Source organism: Ochlerotatus camptorhynchus, unplaced genomic scaffold, assembly GCF_037179485.1.
Source record: "Ochlerotatus camptorhynchus isolate MF236.1 unplaced genomic scaffold, CSIRO-AGI_Acam_v1.1 ptg000463l, whole genome shotgun sequence".
Classification (NCBI taxonomy): Eukaryota; Metazoa; Arthropoda; class Insecta; order Diptera; family Culicidae; genus Ochlerotatus; species Ochlerotatus camptorhynchus.
In genome coordinates, this window is record NW_027040949.1 from 211,787 (window position 1) to 227,188 (window position 15,402).

At 39.2% G+C, this 15,402-nt stretch overlaps 1 pseudogene; it reads right to left on the reverse strand.

Annotated features, from left to right (window-relative positions):
* Window positions 1-205: 205 nt before the first annotated feature.
* Window positions 206-15,402, reverse strand: part of LOC135712191 (uncharacterized) — a 37,891-nt pseudogene continuing 22,694 nt past the window's right edge.

Sequence of the window (15,402 nt, forward strand, 5' to 3'; positions counted from 1 at the left end):
TTAAGACGAGCACGCCACGCCGGAATGATAATTGGTTGATTGTTTTCAGAAAGGGAAAAGTTTGTGATGGTTTGGGGAATTGTCTCTTTATCATAGATGTTGGAGATTTTAATCAACTTACGTTCACTGAGGGCTGATGGATTTAATTCGGATTAACGAGTCCATTGCTTGAAATGGTTCGTAAGCATATCATTTGATTTGGGTTTTACAGATCTCGCAATTTTCTAAAGCTAATTGAAATTCCTAGACGAAACTTTGTCGACATGCGCTTGTTCCAACTGATGAGGATGCCTCCTTCATTACGTGGAAAGGTGACTCTCTCGACAGCCGACTTTGGATGATGCATGCGATGCTTAGTGATCACCACTCGTACTGCTCGTTCTATCTGCTCCAAGTCTGTTTTGCTCCACTTGATCACCCCAAAGCTGTAGGTCAACAGGGGCACGGCAAACGTGTTTGTCGCCTTTATCTTGTTGCCAGACGACAGGAACGACCTCAGAACACGATTGATTCGATACAAGAGCTTTTCCTGTAGCTCCTTCTTGATCGCTGTATGGCGAATCCCTTTCAGTTGCAGGAACCCCAGGTACTTGTAGGTTTCGCCTTCAATCATATTCCGAATCTCCTCCTGTTCGTTGATGCGGAAATTGCCAGTATCCACTACTTGACCCCGACGGATATTGACTGTTCGACATTTATCGACTCCAAACTCCATCCGGATGTCATTACTGAACACCGTTCCAAGCTGCAAGAGACGGTGCAGCTTCTCCACTGTTCCGCAAACAGCTTCAAGTCGTCCATGTAGAAGGTGTGGGTAACATTTGTGCTTCTTCCTCCACTTTTCAAATGGTAGCCATAGTTGCATTGGTTAAGTGCTCTGCTGACCGTAACACCACTGCTCCGTCAGTAACGTGGAGAGATGTGCTCCGCATTCCCATTGCGTGCTGCATAAGACTGATGACTCCATCGTCCACCTTGTACAACTGCAGTACCTTGAGAAGGTACGAATGCGGTACTGAGTCGTGCGCCTTTGTGTAGTCGATGTACGCCATGCTCAGCCTGACCGACAATAACTGCATCGATGATGACCTGATCTTTGCAGCCTTGAGTGTTTCGCCGGCAGCCCTCTGTTCTTCGGCCATAACGTTGTTTACATTGCAATGGTTCGTGATCTTCCGATTTATTACTGATGAGAGCACTTTGTACAGGCTCGAGAGACATGTTATTGGCCTGTACTTGCCTGGATTTGCCGTGTTTTGGTCCTTGGACAGAAGATAGGTTACTCCTCTGGTAATGAATTCTGGTAGCTGTTGGGGGTTTTCCAGTACCATATTGAAGCATTTTTACACCAGAAGTTATGCACAAAATCTGGTCCTGGTGCAGCTCAATTTCTGGTATACTGGGTAGCCTCCCGAATATCCTGAGCGGTTACAAAGACCGTGGGCATACTAACAATTCCATTACTTCTATCCTCTTCCTCTGCCAACCACATCCCATCACTGTTATGTTGAACAGGATTCTCCCACAGATTGACCCAAAACAGTGTTATATCGCCAATCTCCGGGAGTCCTTCGCTATAGTCAGTTTTGTTGTTACGGATGTGGTTGTAGACATGCTTGGCATACAGAGTTTTGGTCACGAACTTTGCACAAAACATAGTTTTCTTTTACTTTGACGAAACTAGTTTTTTTTTTTTTTGAAGCAGTAGATAGAATAGAGCTTAAGATTGTCATTCATACGTAAAAAAGTAGATTTTAATTCTTGTAATAAACTGTATTTGTTTTTGCGTTGTAAAAATGAAGTGAGAGATGCTCGCTGCACATCTCGGACTTTAAGTGTAATGGTTCATTGGTTTTGATACTCCTGGCAAATCTTTAGTAAACTATGATCCTAATCTATCAATTACTTGAAAGAAAAATAACTTTCAACAACTGAGTGAAAAGTTATTAACAAATGAGCAGTTGGTGTGTACAACTGTGCATGCCAAGCATGGTTGTAGAATTCCCTTTCGTTAGTGTTGAACATTCGATTTTCATTCTACCGCTTTGAATTTTCTCCATAACGTCGCATCCGTTTAGCAAGAGCACTCAACCGCTGTGCATCGATATCGAGGACCTTAGTCATATTGACAATTTCAGCAACGTGACGAACTAGCCTCGATGATCGGTTTCCCCTCTTGTACTGTGTCAACCGACCAATCTTAGTCCGAAATGTGGCGATTCGGCCCTCCAGGCGTCGCATCCATGCGGGTTTTTGTGCGTTGGTCTCCTTGCGGGTAGGTCTGCAATGCCAACGTTTGTACAACGGCCATAGCTGCACAGTACACTATGAACTGCAGGTCCTCAAGGTGCTCAAGTGCTGTGGCAAAATATCCTCGTTTAGAATGCTTACTGCACTCGTAAGCCGGTAGGAATACTGCAGTTTTGGTATCCTGTGCCAGATGGAGAGCTAAAAAAACGGAGTAGTAAGAGTAACGATTCCAGGAGGGAATCCCTCGCAGTATAGAGTTTGGTACACAGAGTTTTGGATTGCATCGTAAAATATGGCATAATTGCTGTCCTGAACAGTCTTGTAAGCGGTCACCGTAGTCGACACATTTTCTGTGATAATCGACTGCCTTTGCTTCCTACACTTCCAAAACATGCTATCAAACTACAGTACCAACCTAAAATGTCATATGACAAGCTCTGTCATACGACACTGTCGTCGAAGACCGTCGCGAATGTATGTATTATAGTTTTTCTCATAATAAGAGCTGCTGATGTTGCGCTTGTGTGAATTCTGAAAATAGCATGCAACGATGTCCTATTAATAACATTTCTGTGTATGCAATCTAACTCCCACTGGCCGGGAGTGTTATTATGGAAGAACTCTCTCTACAATGTCGCATTTATGGTCATTGTAGATAGCTTTAGTCCGGGAGTTAGAAGGTGATAGCTCTATTGCAGATCCAGCAACCTATTTCAGAATGTCTGGAGAGTCACGCCCATTCCTAGGTTACTTTCACTTACAATAAGCCCCGCATGTATGCATCACCGTTATCAAATGGATATTGGTATTACATACACGCTTCCAGGTTCGAAAATATTCTTTTCAAACCAGGCACGTATTTAGTTTATTTTTTTTTTAATTGTAAAATTTATTTGGACTATAGATACAATAGATTCCATAGATAAGCGGAGGTAAAGTATAATCTAGCCAAACGAATTGTCAGTTAGTGTAGCCAAACGAGCATGACGTCATCATGGTGTTGTTTGAGGGAGAATTATTGTAATATTATGAGCACACAACGCTTTCTACACTCCACATTCTGATTTATTTCACGGAAAACGGAAGAAGTGAAGATAAAGCTAACCATTCCTCGACTCATTGTTGCAAAGATTTGCTTTGCACTTCATTTTGAACTTTTACGCTCGAAACAAAACAAAACTGCACAACAAAGAGCTCTATGATGGCATGAACTTTTTTTCACCGATGCCAGTAAGATCATTTATTTTTCATGGTTGCCAAAACAACTTTTTGTGCCTCCGCTTATCTATGGAATCTATAGCATCTATAATTTGGACTGGTCTCACCATGTTCACTTGATCCTCCAATCCATGCGTTCCGTAGTTTTGATTTTCTCTAAGCTTTGCAACTCATTTCGTGATGCACCTTTGTCATAATACTTCCTTCAACGAACACACATTTTCTTGCATTCCCATGGTCATCTGGGAGGTGGTTTGCGTTTAGTGCTTTCCCCAGGAACCAGGAGTCTTGGGCGTATTCAGCGAGGCATCTTTCATATTGCTCGCAATCTCCGGAACCGGCGAGAGACCAGCAGCCGAGCACTTTTGCAAGTGGAAAACTTGCTAATTCACGGCTGAATCACTACCAAAACTCGCGACGGACACATTATCAATACGTCCCCGGGCTAATTCACCAACCGGACCGTGTTAAAAATCGCCCACGGTGACGAATCTCTCAATAGAACTACACGCCGAAAGTGTGCCATCCGAACTCGAAGAATCGGGCTCCCGGGAGGCAATGAGAACCTACACCGAACAATAGAATTGAACCTGCGTCGTAGATTCTGGAGGTTGGATTCAAGGTCAACCAAGTCACTCAAGGCAATCACAGGCAAAACACGATACATCACTAAATGATAATTTTATGAACACTTGAAACTAAATTTCAGCACACAAATTAACAAATTTAAAACAAAAAATGTTTAATTCGCTGTCAAAAAATACGCAGCAAAAGAAATCCACGTCAGCTTTCAAGCGCAGCCTCCTGTTGTCCTGTCCTATTATTAACATTTCTGATCAGAAATGGTTAAATTTACACAAAATTGAGGAATTAGAACGAAATCACACATGTCATATGATAGTTATTTGATAATTTTCTCATTTCTCGAATGTTGTTCTAGCGTTTGTGTTGTGTAAAAGAGACAACGGTAGAGCATGAGAGTACAAATATAAACAAAGTGTAGTACAAAACGACAACAGTTTCAATCCCTGGTCATGAAAGCTGGCAAGGTGGCTCAACTTGTTCATAAATCCGTTTTCCAGTATCGTAATTCAGGAACAGGTGTCATTCTTCTGCATTTTAATCCTGTTCATTTTTATTTGTTTATTAATTTATTTGATAAGGGTCATTCGAACTAACTTTACAGAGCCAAGGATTCTTGTTCACTATACACTAGACTGATGCAAAATTTGAAATTTTCACTCCATAGTGCTTAAACGGTTCCAAATTGGGTCCTGCTTAGCCTGCCAAAATTTGAACTACTTTAGTAAGAAACTGACTTGGCACAAACCATTTCAAATTTATATGGGAATTACTATGGGAAAACTTATGTTTTTGTTCATATCTATCTAACAATTCACCACATCACTATGCTTTAAAAAATGATAGCAAAGATTGTAGCAAATTTTCTCAGCTACAACTTTGTTGAAAACCACTTTTCAATTAAATCTTCTTTTCCTTTATTTAACGTCGGTCTCTTTTCCACAATCTAGTGCCAATCATCGACGGACATCGATTGCCATCCATTGACGGCAACCGAATGTGCAGGAAGGCAGCTTCCACACCTGCGTAGGATATCGCACCCATTCACAACACACATGGGCCGGGACCAACGGCTTTACTTCCCTTCCGAAGGAAGACGTGACCAGAGATTTTTATGCCTCAGAAAAATCCCACCGACCTCGGCTGGGATTGAACCCAGACCCATTGGGGTGTTAGAAAGCAGTCACGCTTACCACTACACCACCGGCGCCGGCCTTTTCAATTAAATGTAAGTAGCAAAAGTTATTAATGATTCAAGTCATTGATGTCTTATGATTATGCTCATTCAACTGTTCAGCAACTGGTGTTTCTGGTGCGAAGAATAGAACACAAATATCATGGCTACTATGTCACACTGCTGAATACAGTGTTGCCCTCAGAACAGCTGCTGGATCATGCCATAAGATTATCAATCTCTTAAACAATTAATAACAATTTAATTTGTCATTTGGCTGAAAAACGATTTTCTGCTGAGTTGTAGCTTAGTAAATTTCCCGTAAGAATAGTTATTTAAATTTTCGAAAAAGCAATATGGAAAATAGGTAGAAGACAATGAACAAAAAGTTTGGTTTTCCAATAGTAATTTCCAAATAAACTTTGTGCCAAGTCAGTTTCTTACCAAATGAGTTTAAATTTTGGGAGGCTAATCAGGACCTGATTTGAAACCGTTTGAGCACTGTGGAGCAAAAATTTCAAATTTGGCATCAGTCTACTATACACCTAACCTAATGTAAGAATCTCTTACAATTATGTGGGAGTCATCATCAAAGGATGTTAGTGAAGACCGCATGAACTAGCTGTAGTCCATTGCAAGAAAATGGAAAAACGAAAAATGTGGAGTGTATTAGTGAGTGAAATGAATCATGTCGAAAAAAAAGGTTGCCGGCTGAGGAACCAAGAACGTTGCGATTGTCAGACCTGTGCTTTCTCCACTGCTCTCTCCATGCTTCTGAATATGGATAGCCTAAAAGCAAACAACAAGCGCTCATTTCCTCTCATACTCGACCTCATATGTTTTTTTTTTCTGCTGGAGAGATTCGAGACAAGTGTGTGCGTCGTTCTACAATGTTATAAATAAAAAGCTTACTGGTATAGTCGAGAGCGTAGATAGAACACGAAATAAAAAAGACAAAAACCATTACATCGCCTGCAAGGCCAACTTCTAACATTCACTGCGATTTTCATGAACAAAGGATGATAGGAAATGGAACTAACATTCTTTGTAATAAATTGTTGGTTTGCGTGTAAAAAAAACATCTTAAAACTATAGTCAAAACGTACATTACAATAAACATCCGCTATCAAACAAGCCTCCTCCATCAGAACGGGATCCGCTTCCAGGGGTTTCATTGAATGGCAGTATCGCCAACGGGAGCAGAGCGCTTCCATTGCAGCAATGGACGCAAAACGTGGTCATCACGAAATGGTTGCTTCCCAAAGTCGACACCGCATCGACCGAAAGAACTGCTGGTGAAGAACAATAAGGAAGACCACACAATGGTTGCTGCCGAGTTCACAGACGATAGCGTGACACACATCTAGAGTGGCCTGCTCCTGTTGACAGCCAAGTGAACACTGCTAATCCTGTTCATTATGATGTTCCCTTTATTTTCAAGAAGTTTTCGAAACGTCTCTAACGTTCCAAAAATTTCCCTGATATTAGTGTAACTTTCCTTAGAATCTCGCAATATTCCTGATGTTTTTAGCATTCCTGAAGTCCTCAGAATTTTCCATAATAACTCGGAAGTTTTTGAAAGTTCCTAAAATTAATTACTGGAACTGAACTTCACCTCTCTGATCTTCCTTCATGTAATCGGAACATCCCTGCAAATAACGAAAGTACCGTAAAACGGGGTATCTTTGATAATGCTTTGCGGGGTAACTTTGATAGTAAAATATAAAGAATAAATTAACTCGCTGTGCTTTATCCAAATAAGAAACATTGGTTCCATATTGTAGCTTACGGTATTTCCGTTGATATCGTATTTAGTTTTTATATAGTATGTGTTACATATTTACAAAAATATCAAAAAACCATTTTCGTGTTTTTTGCCTTTTTGAAAAAGCACTCAAACCATCATTTATGAAATGTATTTCCGATACAGCCATCACAAATTCAATATTGTATTCTTATTGCTTATGAAGTTTTCTGATTATATAATCATTCAAAGTTTCAAAGTTCTGATCTGTCTTCATGTTTTCGGAGGTTCCCTAAAACTTCCATGAAGATCTCAGTACTGTTTTAAAATAAATGAAATTCTCGTAAACAACTTTAAACTTCTCTGGTATTCTCTGGATTTCTGTGAAGTTCCTGAAGTTTTCATAAATTTTCTGAAGGTCTCTATACTGAATCTCTCGGAACATCTTAAGGGTTCTTGATTTTATTGCAGCACCTCATGGAACTATCCTGAATTTGTCTAAACTCACGTTTATAGACTTTTAAACCAATTAAATAGTCTGGGCTAAAGTTTCGGAGGTTTCCCCTTAAGATCTCTGGTATTCCCCAAAGATCTCTAGTTCTAGCTTTTCCGAGATCAATAGAACGTCATTAAAGTTTCCACATTTTTGATAGTACGAAACGTCAAGACATTAAAAATGTTGTGATCTTAGACTTACTAAAATGAAGTAAGTGTTCAACTTCAACATTTAATGGATTTGAGCTACAGCTGTTTCTTTAAAACTGATTGTCATGTCTTAAAAACGTTTGCGTTAATAAAAACATATTTTTAACGGATTTCATAAATAGCATTCTTATTATAAACCTGGAAATTATCCGCCAAAGTTATGGAAAACCCTGGAAAACTCAGGGATCTTGTGTTGGGAAAATATCAAGAAATCCAATCTCAACAACGCACAAGATCACGCTTGATTTTCGTGGACAAAAATCAACAAGCAAACAGCTGCGGTTGATTTAGCAAGCTGTGATATCGCAGCTCGGAATATCAAGCTAACAAAACTCACCAACTGCAAATCTCACCAAACTGTGGTGAGATTGAGTTTAATGATTTTTGCTTTACACCCGAATGCAACCGAAACTTCCATAACGGCTAGCAGCAGTCCTTTCGCGTCTGCCATCGGTGAAGATTAAAAACAGATAGCAAACTATGCTTTCTCTTTCTAAGAAATCGATGGGCAATAGAATCATTTTTGTGTCGAGTCAACTCTTAGCTTGATGTTTGCACATTGTGAATAGTCTCGCAATATCAAAGGAGCTTGTAAAATCAATATCAAGCATGATATTTTGTTCCAATATCAAGCGTGATATTGCGAGCCCATGGGAGCGGTAAAATATCAATTGATTTCTGATAATTCCAACACTGCTCTGTAGATATAGATGAACGAATAAATGTTAAAAAATCTCTTTACCAGGTCAACTTCAAATTGTTCAAAAATAGAATAAAATATAGGCCTATCCAGAAGAATGATCAATCTTGAAATAAATTCACGTTTAAAAAAGTTTGAAATAGTGACTTATTACAAGAAAAAGTAGAAGGGTCCGTGCCTAGGGGCACGAACGGAAGCTTGACGTAGGACCGCTAGTGGACGGAATAAATGTGAAAAGCATTTAATTATTTTAATTGATCAATTATCTATTATCTCAACTCTTTCCGTTTTTGAATTGTAGGCGTACCAAATTTGTAGTATTTTTTTTGTTTTTCAAAGAGAAAGTTGATTAAGAGAATCAATCAAAATCACTTGCACCTCTGCTTCCAAGTTTGGTTACAAAATTACAACTCTGGAGAGCATTTTTTGTGGTCGTTGGGGGCTTGTGGTTCTGAATATGGACAAACAAGCACAGATAAATTCTATTTCAACTATTTACTTTACTATTTACTTAGCTTGATGACCCTGAAAAGGGCCGTTTTATTGAAGAGGACATCCATGGCCACTTACGCTTGGCGTTTTTAGCGTAGGTGACAGCATCACGGACCTCATTTTCCAGGAACACCTTCAGCACACCAGATCAGACCGGAGATACGTTTGACACCACCACGGCGAGCCAGACGACCGATGGCGGTTATTTCGAAGAACTTTGCGATGACGCTTGGCGCCAGCGTTGCCAGGTCATTTTGAGAAAAATCTGGACCGGTTGAAATATAAAATCTGGAAAAATCTGGAAGGCTCCAAAAAATCCTGTTTTTTAACATAATGTTATTGAAATCAAAGTGATGTGCCAATCTTCCCTAAAAATCGGTCAATATGATCATCTGGAATTTATTCACCCAAACGTTTATGAATTACATGTTTAAATAAATTATAAAAAAAAAACAAATAACTTGTTGGCATTGCTAAAATCACCCAAAAGTTAAGAAAATTATTGACACAGTGTGACAAAAAGTTTAAATATCCATTAAACAGCATTTCACAAATTGAGTTAAATACTTCAGAAAATATTTTTAGAATTGTTTTTTAACTGTATCTAGAGAATGAAGAAGAATGAACTGAATCTAAAGAATGAGGAGCAAAGAATCAAGCAACTTTGATTTTTTAAACTAAAAGTCGATTTAGTCCTTACTTTTTGATGCAGTACCAAAATATGTGTTAAAAAATTTCTTTGTTCTAGATAATTCTAATATTACCCTGAGGTTGATCAGACTTTCAATGTAATTCTTGACATCATAGTAGGCAGTAGACAATTTTATTTTAAAGTCAAATTCACCAGCCTGAAGAATCAAAGCCTAGCATCGTGGTACTCACACACAGTTTACCTAAACTACAGGTAACTCAACAGTTTGCATTACCATATAGAATTTTTTTTTATTATATAACTAAAATGGAAATCTGAAAGCGGAATTAATATATTTCCTGGGTCCCAGATCATTAAATTGTTTGTTAGTCTGATTTTACTTGGAACTCTTTACAGGATATCTTAATCCTTTTTTCAAAGTTCCATTTGAATCATTCTAGAATCCCATTATATATTTTCTGAATTTCGCTACAATAATCTTGATAATTTTCTAACTTTTCCAGTAACATTCTAAGAGTTCTCTTGAAATCTCTTATAAATCACTCTCCGATTCCACAATTCCCTCAAACTAGCAAAAATTTCCAAGATTTGGCACAATTTTGTTTCATTTTTCTCTATGAAATTCCATTAGAATATTCTTAATAATTTCCTTGGCACACTATTCAGAATTACCCTCACACTATTTTCAGACTTATCCAATAATTTACTTTGAGCTGCTTTGTAGGTAAGGCCATAATTGTTTATCTTCAGTATTTGATCAATACGCAAATACTTTGCCAAAATGGCATTGAAAGTCTCCCAGAAATTGCCATTTGGCATAATTCCGATTAAATTTCTTAAAATTTTATAAAAATGAATTTTCATAGAAACAGTGAACAGAATTCCATTGAAAATATTCTCAGGATTCGTATACTCCTTAAGTTTCATCTTAAAATTTTTCTTTGATTTCTCTTCCGAATTCTATTTCTATTCTTCACAAAATCTCCATGCAACACACCACACCCAGTAGACCAGTAGGGAAATTTTCGGTTGCGAAAAGTTCCACTGGCTGGAGCGGGAATCGAACCTTCACTTCGTGGCACTAACAATACGCCTGAATGACGGGCACGACCACGAAGCTTACAAAGATGGATGGAACTCTACTCAGAATTAACTTGAAATTCTCCTTTGGTTTCGCAAAGAATTCGCCTCACACTTCACTGTAAACTATTTTCAAAATTACCTTACAATTCTGAAATTCTACGGCAATTTAGAATACTGAAGGAATTCAGACTGCTGTAACTCAATATTCACAGGTACTTAAAATAATGCTAAAAATTACCAGAGGCCTTTCAAATTTTCCTTATGAATTACCCTCAAAAATCTCACAAACATACTTCAAAGTCCTGGTGATTGACTAGATTCAAAAGCCAAATTTTCCAAGGCTCATTGTTTTCAAACCTGAAAAGTTTTCGATTTCTCTAAATTAAAATATTATGAAAATTCCTTCGTGTTAAAATTTTGATTTTTTTTAAATATAGAAAAAATCTAAATAAAAATTCCAACTAAACAAACATTTAGGTCCGATATTTTTTAAAGTTTGAAGATTTTTGTCAGCAAATAATCTTTAGAAAATGTCTCCATTTTCATGATTATGCAACCCAATAACTTGCAAACATGTTGTAAGAATTTCATGTACGATGTTGCAATAATTTCCAACGTTGATGGCCTTTAATAATTAAAGAAGCAGTTTTTATTTTTATGATTATAGTGTAAATCAATTGAAATTATATTTTTAAAGCAACATGTTTCAAAAATCTGAGAAAATCTGGAACATTTTTTAAAAATCTGGAAATATTCGTGATCTGTCTGTGTATCTGGCCGGATGCCTGAAAATCTGGAAAATCCAGATAAATCTGGAATACTGGCAACACTGTTTGGCGCCTCCTTTACCAGACCTTTTCCTCCATTGCCACGACCAGTCAATTGTTGCTTGTTAGGTGTGAAGGAGTGGACTAGCCACCACCTTCCTACTGCTGGTATTGCTGCTCACCACACCGTCCGAAGCGAAAATGAGCTAATGCTATACAGCAGCGCTCTTTTATATCTTTTCAGGTTAAAGCAGAATGATGTGCAACCAAGTGGTATAAAAGCTACAAAGACTCCTCCCATTATGAGTAGTTTGCTATCAAGTAGCGACACTGGCTCTTTTCCTTTTGCGTACACGGCGAATGAGAACAACCCAAATTTGAGTATAGTTCACTCATAATTGCCAAAAGTGCAGGAACTCAGCGATGAGTAAATTTGTGTCATGGTTCCCTGTGGAAAACCTAAAAAATCTGCCAGAAAATGAGGAAATTAACAAACATTTTATTCAGTCTCGGAGTAGTACCAATAGACTGAGTGAATCCAATCTTTACTTTTCTCAAATTTGGGAATTTTTCCCTGGATAATCCTAGAAAAACCTGGGAAAACATGAGGCAAATTTGCTCATCGCTGAGTTCCTGCACTTTATTTCTTATTTCTGAGATAACAAAACTTAAATTTGGGTCGATCTCATTCGCCGTGATATCACCTTGAAAGATATCGGCACCGGTGGTTAGCGTGATTACCTCTCACCCCAGCAGGCCTGGGTCCAATCTCAGTCGGCATGTTCTAATGCATAACATCTCTCATCACGCCTTCCTTCGGGAAGTAAAGCCGTGGGTCAGCAAAAAATAAATGTTAATATTACATCCAAAAGTATGCACTTCAAAAAACGACGAAATTCTCTTATAATTTTTATGGCCACCAAAATAAAAGCAGCGTAATGTCAGTTCATGCACTGTATTAATGATAATGTTGTCCTTTTTGGCAAGTTATATTACACCATATTTTCGACAAGATTGAAGTGCATCCACTTTGTTGTGATATTAAAATTATTTTTTTGCTGTGTTGAGTTGATGGGTCGATTGGTAGGGTCAAGGTGTGGGAGCTGCCTCCCTAACAAATCTCGCGTCACTTTTCAATAGGTCCTATCTACATTGATCGATTCTCTTCATCGACACTCTCTTTCGTAAATAACTCGGCTTCACAAATGTTTCCTGCCGTCTTCGTCGAATTAGATGCTAGATTGTTGCTTCTTCCATCGAAAATATCCGGCCGTGGCGATTCAAAGTTGATCAAGGTTGATCAAAATAATTTGTACCCCTGCTTCCAGTTTGATTACATGAGCATTTTGTGTGATCGTTGATTCTGAATATGGACAAACAGGCAGATGAATTCTATTCCTACTCTTTACTGTAATAAGCTTGGTGGTCCTGAAAAGAGCCGTTTTGTTGCCAAAGTTGGTGATGATTTAACCTCCGAAACCAAACAGAGTGCGTCTCTGTCACTTCAAAACGTAGATGACATTCATGGCCGCTTTCGCTTGGCGTGTTTAGTGTAGGTGACAGCATCACGGATCTCATTATTCAGGAACACCTTCAGCACACCTCGTAAATCAGACCGGAGACACCGCCACGGCGAGCTAAACGACGGATGGTGGTTATCTCGAAGAATTTGCTTTTGGTTCTGAATATGGCGATGAGGGTGCAAAATATTATGCAGTTCCATCCTCCCTATTCGCACGCGCCCGAGGATCGGAGGCGAATGCCACTTCGACTTGTTTCGTCTACGTACTACTCTCTGACGACTGTGCTGGGGAAGCAGCATATGCATGTAGGTAATTGGTGGATTTGTTAGTTAAATCGACGCTTTTGGACAATGCTGGATATTTACCAGTTTTTCAATAGTTTCTTGTTGAAAATCAACATTCGGAAACATTTTTATCGATGCGTAGCCATATTTCTGATCGATTGGTGATAAAATTATTGAAATTGGACAAAGGGCAGCTGAGTTATTAACGTTCAAAATCTTTCTTAATTTGTTACATGTTCCATTTTCGGTTTTCACAAAGTGTACCCCCATATAGAAATCAAAGACGTAGTCCTACGTCAAAAGTGACTTTAGTGACTTGGCCTTAAAAAAAGAGACTTTTTAGTGACTGGCTTGAAAAAAGTGACTAAGTCACTAAAAAGTGACTCGCTCCAGCCCTGTCATATAAACGCACAGTGGGCGTAAAAAAAATCTCTTGTGCATTTTGGTGCACAGCTTTTATAGGATAAGCGCATGTAGATCGATATTTATGCGCCCAGTTAGTTTTGATAAAAATAATTCAAATTGGCTTTCAGAGCTGCTTACTTATGGAAACCATAAGTAACCAACCACCATGACAGACCTGGTCACATTCATCACGCAACGAACGGAGGAATCTTTTTAATAAAGGCATCATCTCATCATCGTCTGGGATCGGACAGAGTGCCTTATCGATCCAACCTGCGAGAAAGTCACCATTTTCACACGCTGTCTTTCTTACTTACCCTCCATGTACCTAAGACGTATGGTTCGTGGTTTTCTGCAGTTCTTGGAAATCTCTCATCTGCGGTCTACTTCTACGTGATATGTTTTTCTTTCCCTATCCTTCGATGTGGTTTATCAAGTGTGTTGTCTATGAGTGATGGGGACACCTTTTCCCACGGTACCGATAATCCCCGTCATCCGACCATCGCCAGACAAGACGACAGTCACCCGCGCATCATCATTCAGGTTAAAGCCTTAAGCGATACATGCGACGTTACGTTATGCAAATGCTACCGATTCCCAGTGGTGTCCATTTTTCAATTGGTTCATTTCGGATTCTCCGGAGATGCTGATTTTCGGTAAGTCATTAAGGAAAACGATGCGATAGCAAGTATTCATTAGTCTAGACTAATAGGAAGCGAGGTGCCTCTATTGGCACGATCGACACGGGGAGACATATGGGATCGTAATTTGTTGGAATTTCTTTTCGATACGGGCTTTCCTGCTTCGTCGGACGCCGATTCGGAGTAGGGAGCCATTTTTTGGTAGCACCTTAATGACTCCTACCGGAAAATAAATGAGCTAATTAGTGACCATTATGGGTTTGGTGTCAACCGCACGCACCTGTTTGCCCCGTGTTTTGTTTGGAACAATTTTAACGAGTTTGTTATGACATTTGAAAAATGCACCCTCTCTCACGAATTAATCGAATTTAAAAAAAGTTATCTCATTCATTCGGCGCCATCCATAATGAGCGGTGGAATGACGCCCAATCCCAAAGTGAACTAGTCCAAGGCTCCTTCGTTCGATGCCGGATCACATGCAAGCTTACTCGTGTGACGTTTATTAACGATCGCTATCAACGGCGGTGCTGATATCGATCTACAAGCGCTTATTTTCGCATAGTGCACCCACACGGGCCCAACCGATGGACAAGGTATGAGCACGGTGCAACGCTGGCTGGCACAATCAGTTTCTTTCTCTTGTATGTTCTCCATTAATTCCCCCTACATTCCAAACCTTCGCAAAGCCACTTTTCGCCTTCCATAGTCGAGAGATCGAGCCCGAAGCTTATCGGTTTAATTCGCAATTTCAATTTGCACATTCCACCATAATGTGAGACCATATTTCAGTTCGATCGTTGCGTTGTCCGAGGCCGGGAGAAAAGTATGGCACGATCGAACGACGCACACGTGTAATGTCGAAAGCTTTTCTCTAAACGCACACACGATCGATGGGACCGGATGATTAAACACCCCGGGAGGACCAGTTTTGAATTTTAATCCGATCGCCTGGGTCGTTCTCGGTAATCGCGTTGAAATCGCGCACCATCATAATAACAATATAACAATAATGGTGCCTAATGTATAATGTGGCACTTTACCGTCAACAGAATGGCGAGGTATTGGAATTGTTTGCGGGAATTAGATGGGGCTGCCAGATGACAGCATTTTTTTTAAGATTCATCATTTTAGGAACAATACACAAAAAATGTACAAAAGTCTATAGGGTTTATCGAGAGGTTT